Below are 11,108 nucleotides of genomic sequence, written 5' to 3' on the forward strand. Positions count from 1 at the left end.
AAAAGTTGACAAGAGAACTTCTTGATATGATTATAAAGGTTTCAATTTGATACATGCATTTTTCGGAGGCCAAATTTTGGGGGTCTATAAAAAAAAATGGGTATAAAAATTAAGAACTGAAATTCACATGTTTTATACTTATATCAATACTCTTTCATGTCAAATGAAAATATGAATTAATTTTGATAACTACTATGATAAAAGCTAAATTTTGTACTTTTTTACACTCATTGTTCAAGATTTTTGTCTATGACATCACAATTTACATTATAGGCGAGTAAGAATTGACATAAAAATAGCCGGACCCGGACATTTTTGATAACAACCATTTTTCTTCATAAAAAGATGGGTTACCTGTTTGACACCCCAAATCTAAAATTCGGCAAAATTCGGACATGGGGAAAGGCCTTTTTCACTGAGGCAATTATTGATTGGCGCGCCATCTAGCGGAAGAAAAATTTATGTATTTTCTGTCGTACTAATTCCCGAGTTTCAAGTGAAACAAGGATGATTAACATAGTGACTAGAACTACCCTTCAGCAAAATTTGCTATTTTACGTTGATTCAACGTCTGGCAACGTTGAATCGACGCAAAATAACATATTTTGTTTGCTGAGTGCCTCATGTAACAGAAATTAAGCTCCAATGATAGTGTAAAAAGGTGGTTCCATACTTGATTCAAGTGTTGGGTATGAGAAGATAAGGTCCTCATTGTACTAAGCTTTCGGCACTAAAGAGAGTAGGGTGGCCAGTTCCTTTCTTTCGGCCGCCTTTTCTGCAGCAGTTATGCCCACCCAATTTATTACACCTTAGGTAGAGATGAGCAATGTTTTCAACAACCAGCTGAAGCCGGGAGCCGAACCAGGTTTGCATAATTGGAAAGCCAACGCCTTACCCGTTGTGCCATCCCACAGTGTAGTGGTTGTAAAATTCTAGAAAATGCTAATTAACTAAGATGGATTTCGGAAAATGTAATTTCGTCTGTTACAACGAATCTGACAAACATGAAAATTACGGACACATAAAATTTGGTAATGATTTATATCTTGAACTTTCACAAAGAAAAGATTTCAGAAAAAGCATAGTTAAGGAGTTGGATAACAACTATAGCATCATACCAGCCAAGTCATTAAATCCATTGCATCATCGCCAAAGCTGCACAAAAATACTTACCTGAAGAAATAGGTCGTTACATAGGTAGCCATTCTTACATCGATGCAATGTCGCGAGACTTTTATTGTCAATTGGTATTTTTATACATCAGGTCACAAGATCGAGTATTCGCTTGGATGTACTACCATCCCTTGGTCTTTGTGCAAGTTATGGTCAAGTAATAGCGTTTAAACGATCAGCTACTCCTACTGTAAGCCAAGCGAATGGTGATAATACGGATGAGGTAATGGATTCTACAAGTCATCCCGGCTCTTTCTGTCAGTGGGTAGCAGATATCTTCGATTTTAACGAAGATACTCTGACAGGGCATGAACTCATGATACAACGCATGTGATGGGCATTATAAATTGTCAAACACCAAGAATGGCAACTCGACCACTAGTTATTGAAAAACGACACGTCAGTGCAACTAAACTACTGGAATCAGGCAATTTTGGCAATTTAGTCAAGTCGTGATCGTATACTGCTGCAAAGACAGGTACCGTACTTGAAAAGACGTACGAATCAAGCAGCTGAACGTCTCTTCCGTGTTATTTACGCACCATGAATTGCTTGACACTCTATGGCTGTGTTCAAACATATTCAATTATAAGCCAGTACGATGGCAAGGGCTCATGGCTAATGTAGTTCAAGGTGAGTTTCAGGTTTCGTCAATATCACTTAATCCTATGATACCGCTTAATCTCGCAACAGATGAAGTTGTTTACAATACAATGATATTCGTTCAAGACCAAGCGAGAAAAATGAACATACGTTGTACATCGCTAACGTTTGACCAACCCCTCTACTTCAGAGCATTCAAAATTAAACAGGACAATTTTGGTATTTTCAAAAATGTTCACTTACGACGTGGTGGTTTTCATCAACTGATGTCCTTTTTCGGAGCAGGGTGCAAACTGATGGAAAGAAGTGGTTTAGATGATTTATGGAAAACTGTGTATGCATCGAAATCTTTGCCAAAAACGATGGGGAAGATTTGTAGGCTACAACGTTTCAGCAGGGCATAATTGCTGATACTCGTGTAAATGTGGATAACGTCTTAAATTATTGGTAACGATATTATTCGCAAACTATGTGGAAAGAAACTGAAAGAAATTTTGCTAAAAAGATCTGACCAAGCAAGTACATTTGCCGTTATGCGAAAAGCCTTTAAATATGAAGATAAAGAGATACACAATACACATGTCATCCACCGAAATCTTTCACCGATTGCTGTCTATAACCTGTTTGCAGGGGTCACTGGAACCGGACAAATTTTCGTATGAACTTGCCAATGTTCCACCATCACTTTTCTCAGATGACGGAAGTACATGGAAATCTCAGACATCTGCATTGTTCAAATACATAATCTTGCAAAATGAGAATATTTTGTGCACTAATTCTCGATTATCTTGTATTTCGATTGTATTTGATGGCTGTGCTTTCATTCACTGACTTCCCTGGAATATGAAAAATTTGCTTGAAATGTTCACTCAATATCTTGTAGCCTACGCGGGAAAAATACCAATATCAGAGTTGTTTTTGACAATTGTGATATTGAAACAACCAAAAGAGCAGAGCAAAAGCGTATAAAGCTGACCACATCTTGTCCCGACGTAGCAATTCGCTTGGACATACCCATCCCGGCAAATAAACCCGCATTTTTATCAAATAAACGTAACAATTTATAAACTTACTCTAGGATAATCTTAGCAGTAGGCTAATGGCATTACTGTGGACAAGGCCAAAGGAGAAAGAGACGCTGATGCAGCTATGGTCCGTAAGGTTCTGGAAGAACATGTGCAACGTAAATGTGCCACCTTCGGAAACAAGGAAGCTTTAAAAGAAAAGACATTTCCAGAATTGGAGAAGAATTCTGTATAAGCAAGTGTTTTCCATGAATACTTTGAATTTATTGCGCTACCATTACGCTGTATCCTCAAAATATATATCAGTTGAAAGAATGCCTATAACAAGTAGAGCATGCTACTTTTACAGCTTTCGTGCGCATCATCAAGTGTCAACATGGCGTCATTTCAAAACTGTGCTGAATCCTACTTTCTATGGATACAAGGAAACAGCTTCTGGTCGGGTCCTAATAATGAGAGATAATGAATGTGCACCCAAAACCTTTTTGAAAGAAATTAGGTGCAATTGCAGGAGCGCTAAGCGTTTATGCACATCTTGTGGTTGCTCCAAGAAAGGCTGCAGTATTCACTGTGCTTGTGAAGCTCAGTGTGAAAATTCATCACTTTTAGAGTGTTAGATACCCAATAGCTGTGAGTGTAGAAGTATATTTACTTTAATAAAAATAGTTGCATCCCTAGAACGGGACCTCAAATTGTTACTGTGGTAGTTTTAGAAGTAAAATATTTTTGCAATGAATGATTAGTAAATGAAAGTGAACGCATATATTAAATGTACGCTGCCTTTTCTGTTGAAGCAAAGCAATAGTACTGAATAAACGACATTAAATGGTCTCCAGATAAGCATTAATTGCTCAAATCGCTGATGTTTATCTTTCTATTATACGTTGGTTATTATATATATTTTATTTCGTTGTTTTACATTGTTATTTCGTTGTTGTTGTTCGTTATTTGTGCATTTGCAGTTTGTGTAGTATTTCGTTGTTTTGGATATGGACAGCTTTGTCTGATGCAAATAAATATTATTATTATAGATCTGCCAACGTTGTATCACCACTTGTTTCAGTTGCTAATGTTGTTGAAGTGTCATAAAGCCTACATTGAATTACACTTTAACGTAGGCAATATATAATAGCGTGATAATAATTAAACTGTAATAAATGGCCAAATACGTCACAAATATGGGCGTCGGCAGAAAAAATGCAGGGGTGGGGATAAGCGGGGGTTGGGAGGGCACAATTTTTGAAGCCAAATCCATCTTGTAAGCTGTAACATAGGTAAGAAAAGTTCTAAATTTAAAGTAACATTTGAGTGGTGAGGTGCGAAAATTGTGAAAAAAATTACTATTAACGTATGATGCAAGTAGTTGTTGCGCTTACGGCGCAAAACTATTTAGAGAAATCAAAAAACTGAAGTAGAATTGGTTGAAAACCTGATGAGAAAGTGTTTGCGTGGAAGGCGAATACAATTTTTGAAAATTGCACTCTCGAGCAAATTACACGTAAATCATAATCTTGGGGGAGGGGGTAAGTGCCCCTTCCCTGCCGACACCCATGATCACAACCTTTTTAAAAAATATTATTACACTTATGTTTTTGTGAGTGTTAATTACGTGTATAAACTGTATATGCTTACTAAGTTGCATTTTACTTAGAGCAAGTATTTACAACCGCTAGATGGCGCGCTATGAAAATTTAAAATGCGGTTTTGGGGCAGTTCCCCAAGTCCGATTTTTGCCGAATTTTGGAATCGTCGGTCTGACTACCAGACAAGCCTCCTGCAACCAAAAAATGGTTGTTATCAAAAATGTCCGGGTCCAATGTCACTTCTTACTCGCCTATTATTGCTTGTTGATGACATCACAATTTACATATTGTTTGTCGTGACAATTGTTATGTAGCTCATTAATGAATTGAATACTGACATCACAATTTACATATTGTTTGTTGTGACAATTGTTATGTAGCTCATTAATGAATTGAATACTGGTAATGCACTTAGGTTTAGTGTTACTTTTCGTTACAATTCGCTAACCACAACGGTGTAGCTTCCACACTAGCCATTTCAATTTTTGTCGATGTCAATTCTTCCTACAAAACGGCTGCCGAGAAACATGTAGTTGATTGGATGGTTTAAATGGCTAGTGTGGAAGCTACACCGTTATGGTTAGCGAATCGCAACTGCTCGCTGTACTAGTGAGTGCTCAGCCTTGTGCTGATAGCCGGGAAGAACGCTCCTTTCTTCACAACGAGGTTGTCATCTTAGGCGCAACAAGACCATTTATTAATTGGTTTAGTGAGGATTCGTAGTCACATTGCTTTCATTTTGAGCCTACTTACTCTGCCATGACATTGTTTAAGCTTGGTGAGTTCATTACAACGAAAGGTGGAAATTAAATCACAAACTGATAGAACCAGCTTACTAAAAACAACCAAGTTACATGTTTTTTTTAAACGTTTAGCAACGTAAAAACGATGCAAAATTATACATTTTTGCTACCTGGGTAGTCTTGGCCTGGTTTTATTCTCTGCTGAGAGTAAAAACGAAACACAAATGATAAATATTGGAGAAATTGAGTCTCCTTCACAACTTAAGCATCGAACAATGCATCACTGTAAGCAAACAATGCCAAAAGGTGCGCGCATGAAGTCATGGGAGTGTGAGGTATCAAAAATTTGAACAGGTTGTTATTTTTCTACATCAATGTGACGTTAGTTAGATACTACTTTAAAAAATCTATATCTTTGCTTCTGCAGCAAATGCCTTTTTTTGCATGTTCAGTATCGGCTAAATTTTGCCGATACTCAAAAAATGGCCGATATCACTAATGCCGATATATCGGTACATCTCTAGTATTTTGTTACAAAAACAATCTGTCCCCCCAGTCCCAGAGTGTCAAAAAAGCCCGGTCTTGCTAGGGTTAAACCAGCTGTATAGTGTATAGATGTAAAAACGACATTTACAGTTTTAAGCTCTAATAAAATATAAACACCTTTCAATCAAAGTGATGCAAACGCATCCATAAAATGTCTCTCTTTTCCCAATTCATCATCAAACACAACTGTAGTATTTGTGGATGTCATTCTGCTACATTCCTTGCATGACGATGTGCATGTTAAGCCCACTTTTCGACAAGAGCAGCGTCTGTCACATGATTCCTTGCAGCTACATCGAATAATTTTCAAGACATCTTCTGGTGCAGCAGCCACATCCGTCATCACTGGAGAAAACATGTCATCTTTCTTCTGCCAACCCCATGACAGTGGTTTCAAATAAAAGTTGCTTAAAGTTCTCCAAACTTTCAGCTGGTGATATACTCTGAGGCCGTGGTGGTATATGCACAGTTTTTTTTTATGTTGCCCTGTGTTATTCCACTGTTAATGTAAGCTTATTATGTAAAGTTCTGGTATCACTAGGGCACAAATGAACTTTGAAACCATTCAACTCCAGTTGTTTCGATAAAGCTTCTACAAATCTTTGTTTGTTTGGATAGTTTGAGAAAAAGATGTTCCTTACAGAACTTAGAAAAAGATTTTGATCATTTAATTCAACAGTTTGAGACGTGCTGAAGAAAACTGATGTACTTTTTGAAGAACTCATGGAACTTCTCATTCTTCTTCCAGTCACAACACCACAACAAGGTGCCGCCATCAATAATTTTTATTGTCATTTCAGGTTCTTTTGTCATTTCAACTTTGTACAAGATGTATGACTTTAGTTTTGATTTTTGCGCAGTTCGTAGAACTCCATCTTTGAACAGTGACATTGGGTACGGTGATAACTCGTAGAAGAAGTACCGGTAGTCTGCAATTTCGTTTTCTGGCTTTCTTTCTATTACAACAACAAACCTCAAAAAGAGTATTAATGGATCAATGGTGATAGTATCGTGACCAATTTTTGGATTGCACAAAAACAAACTATTTCAGTCAAGGTTAAAAGTAAACACTATCGAAGCATTAAATGAATACAGAGTGTACAGAAACAAACTAACACATATTAAAGAACAAGCTAACAAAATGCATTATAGCAGATTAATTCATAGCACTCATCATAACACATCTAAGCTATGGCAAACAATAAATGACATAACAAAATTTAAAAAAAGTTGTAAACTACATACACCTACAAGTATCAAGAAGGAAGATGATGAAATCATCTCTGATTCTACTGCTATTGCAAACTCGTTTAATGAATACTTTGCTAACATAGGCAATAAAATGGCATCAAAAATTTCTGCTCCATCTCAAGATTGTTATCATGACCCTGTCTCAGTTATTCCTAACCACCCTAAAACATTTTTTCTTAAACCTATTACCACAGAAGAAGTATCAAAACATTTAAAAAACTTGAATGCAAATAAAAGCACTGGGATGCATGGAATACCAATTAAGTTTTTAAAAATGTCCTCTCCAATCATTTCTCCAATCTTAACTACCTTATTTAATGAATGTATTGTACAAACCACGTATCCAGACCAGCTTAAAGTAGCTCAAATTGTACCAGTTCACAAGTCTGGTTTATTTGAAACCTGTAAAAATTATAGACCTATATCACTTCTCTCCCTAATTTCTAAAATATTTGAAAAATGCCTCTATGAACGGATTTACAGTTATTTTGACAAATCAGATCTTCTGACTTCATGTCAACATGGTTTCAGGAGTGGTCATTCTACCTCACTCGCTGTCTCTCACATATACGATGAATTTATTTCAAATATAGATAAAAAAAAAAACATAACTTGTTCAATATTTCTTGACCTTGCAAAAGCATTTGATACAGTAAATCATGATATCCTAATCAAGAAATTACAAAGATATGGAATACGTGGACTACCTTTGAAACTATTAGAAAGTTATCTCACACACAGAAAGCAATACACAATAATTAATAGTATGGCATCAGGTCTGCGCAGTGTAACATGTGGTGTTCCACAGGGTTCCACTCTTGGACCGTTGTTATTCATTATTTACATAAACGATCTTCCTTCCATTTCTTCTTTCCAGGTGAGCCTTTTTGCTGATGACACCAATTTAACTATGTCCAACAAAAATCTTTCTTCTCTAGAACAAAACGTCAATACAGAATTAATCAAAATTGACAACTGGATGAAAATGAACAAGCTCTCCATTAACTACAACAAAACTGAGTACATGATACTAACTAAACAAAAGCTCGATGTAAGGATGCACGTTACGATAAACGGAATTACATTGCAAAAAAAAAGTGTATTAAATATCTTGGTGTATTAATTGATGACTCTCTCAACTGGAAATGTCACATTCAAAATGTTTGTAAAAAACTTGCTAGAGGCTCCTGGGCCATTCTTCAACTTAGAAATTATGTGGATACTAACACACTGAAGACTGTGTATTACAGTCTTATATATTTTCATCTTCAATACTGCATATCCAGCTGGGGTGGAGCTTGTGACAATGCGCTGGATCATTTAATTAAGCTGCATAAAAGAGTTGTTAGAACCATGACATTCAGCAACTATACAGCTCACACATTGCAACTCTTTCAAAAACTACAGCTGTTAAATATACAAGAAATTTATAAACTAGAGATAGCAAAATACATGCACAGAGTTCATTTAAATCTATTACCAGAAACGGAATGTAATATCTTCCACAGACTATCTGAATGCCACTCACACAATACGCGCCAATCATCCAGCAGTAACTATTTTGTTTCAAGGGTGCATACTGAATTAGGTAAAAGGCAGATGTTAATAAGGGGTCCTAAAGTGTGGCATGAGGTCCCAGGTGATCTCAAAGGTCTTTCTCCAACTTCTTTTAAAAGAAACTTTAAACACTACCTTCTTGATTTAAACGCAACTGTTGAATAATAACTGTTTTGTCTATATAATTACATTATTCTATTTGCTCATCTCTTTGGTATACGTTGCTTTTTATCTTTTTTACTGATTAAAATTGTCGATTGATATCTCTTAAACTCCACTCACAATTAATTCATTCAGTAGCACGGTAAACCTGCTTAGTTTGTTTGCTTTTTTTTTTCTCTTTTGCATAATGAAAACATGTGTATCTGTATCACCAAATGCTTGATTTTCTTTTTTTGTATGTGTGTTTGTGTATTTACTGTATATATGTCATTTAGGCCTACATCACCAAGCTTGAGGTGGCTGCTGACTAGATGACCGTTTGGTCTTTTCACAGTCTCCTCGTCATATGACACACAACCGATTATTATTGTATACTTTGTATTCTTTTCATGTTTATGTTTGTGACAAATAAATAAATGAACTGAACTGAACTGATGGGCATAAAGGCTCCCTATAGCACTTATTTGCTTCTTCCTCTTGAAGGTACAACTAGCCAAGGTTTTACCATCAAGTTCAATTTGGATAGACGCCCCTATCTCCTCAGCTCGGTAACATGTCACACTGTTGTTGTCATCAATCAACTCTGAGTCTAGGGCCATAAGCTGAACTCCAACTTTAAATGGATTGTGTGAGCGAAACCAGGTTTGTACTTTTTTTAAATCATCATTATCACGTTTGATTCTTCCAGCGAATGCCTCTTTGTGTTTATCATCAGAATTTGACAGTGATGAGACTGTACTGAGTGCATCTGTTACTTCTGCACACCTGTGCAATGTGCATGGTTTTAGTCCACACCCTTAATACATTATCGGCGATGCCCTTGCCGACGACACCGCTTTTTTCCTTTTAGAGACTTTATGAGAATCTGTTCAATAGTCAAATTAGTCCAGAATCCTGCATATTGTTTGTTAGAACGCCTGACGGTGAGATTACCGTACATAAATTGCTGGTTCTGGGTGACTTGTTTCTAATTCTGCAACTGTTTGAAGATGCAGGCGACATGTTTTTGCATAGTTGTTGTGGCCTGTGCAGCAAATAGGTTCAGCATGCTTTTTTGACACAGAAATGTGTAGTAACTGGTCGTTTGTTCTCTCTGCTCGAATAAACTCCTGCACAACTGATACGTATTAACATAGCTCAACCACAGAGCTGATGTGCGTGATTCCCTTGTGAGCTGCTCCTTTTTATCCGTGAAGAATGCCATCATCTTATGCCCAATGTTATCATTATTATGATCAGTAGGACTGTCTGAGTCATGCAATTGCTCCAAGGCACTCTGCTCTCCGGGCGTCAACTCACTCCAAAACTCTTCCAACATAAGGGACAGAATAGCTGTTGCGCATAACAGATGACCCCGAAAAGCTCGGGAAAATGCCTTCCCACTAAACATGTGCTACAGTTACAGGAGGGTATGCTGTCTCAAGAGCACTTCTCAAGCCACTTCCATAAGGGAACCAATTGATCCCAGAAAACTCATAAGCTAGTGAAAGCCGCCCAATCGAACAAATACGCTCAATGTCGCTGATGTCCTTGGATGATTCTATGTCGTATGCTTTTATATGAAGCTGTTGATCGAAGGTTACACATGACATTCGGACATTCAGTTTTCGGCCATGTTCATTCACAAACGATAAAAACGAGTATAAAGCTGTTAAATCTGTGGCGTGTAAGTCGATCACCGGCAACATGGTAACAACAGACTTTGGATTAGATTGCTATGTTGTTTTAGCACTCATGTATCCAGACCAACTGGGGGGTGACTTCTTGAAGATGTAGGATGCGCTCCAGAGAAGATCAATAAAGCGATTATGAAGGTCCTCATGAAAGTAAATATGAAAAACAATATAGTTTGTGTGGCATTCTGTAATCAAATCATGATTCCGATCCTATACTGACAACGGTGTAAGTCTACTGTCTACTAAGTAAGACAACTGACAAGTCCATAGCATCTTCCATTTTTTTATGCAGCATTAAACAATGTCATTTTTTCAGTGGATGTTATACGACCAGGTGTTAAATACTGAGCAGGATTTTCAAACCTTGTTTTGCATGGTACATGGTATCTGGCTTCAGCAGCCACCAGGTCCTGTGCACTAAGCAGTCGTTTCTGAACAGTTTTAGCAAGTTCATCGTCTCTACGTTGGCATAATGCAAGTGTTACGTAATATATTCCTGACGATTTTGTCCGCATCTCTTCAAATTTATTTCGATCAGGGTGCCGTTCATCAAACATACAACTAGCCTATATCCACAGTAAAAACACTTTTGTAAAGTCGAACAATTTTGATCTGATCGGGTCGATACTCTCTTGCTACTGGATTGTTCATTGCTTGAGGCTGGACGTTTCTTGGATCTCGCATGGTTTCTCAAGAAATTACAGCATGATGTATGGATATACGTGATACGGCCATTTTTTCTATTTTTCTGCAGCGTTGCCACCAGCGTTTCACAAGCTAGTTTCAAAG

Source organism: Aplidium turbinatum, chromosome 13 (assembly GCF_918807975.1).
Source record: "Aplidium turbinatum chromosome 13, kaAplTurb1.1, whole genome shotgun sequence".
Classification (NCBI taxonomy): Eukaryota; Metazoa; Chordata; class Ascidiacea; order Aplousobranchia; family Polyclinidae; genus Aplidium; species Aplidium turbinatum.